This window comes from Pteropus alecto, unplaced genomic scaffold (assembly GCF_000325575.1).
Source record: "Pteropus alecto unplaced genomic scaffold, ASM32557v1 scaffold86, whole genome shotgun sequence".
Taxonomy (NCBI): Eukaryota; Metazoa; Chordata; class Mammalia; order Chiroptera; family Pteropodidae; genus Pteropus; species Pteropus alecto.
Window position 1 is genome coordinate 33,157,971 of NW_006442109.1, and position 221 is coordinate 33,158,191.

Sequence of the window (221 nt, forward strand, 5' to 3'; positions counted from 1 at the left end):
TGAGGGAGTATATTGCGTAGCTCATCAAATCAGAACGGTGTTGGCCAGGCGTGTAAATGAAGCAGAAGGACATTCTGCATTGAGCGCAGGCTGAGGGAAAGATGGAGATGGCAGAGGAGGCTTATGTCTGCCTCAGGCCTTTTCCGTCGGAACTGCAGGCTTTGCTCTTTGAAGAGCAAGGTTCTGCATCCAGCGGTGGCTAGGAAAAGCCTTTTCTATAC

General features: G+C 50.7%; 1 protein-coding gene across 2 annotated transcripts in view; it reads left to right on the forward strand.

Moving 5' to 3' along the window:
• SCG5 (secretogranin V) overlaps nt 1-221 on the forward strand; it is a 52,184-nt gene that overhangs the window by 345 nt on the left and 51,618 nt on the right. The window lies entirely within an intron of this gene.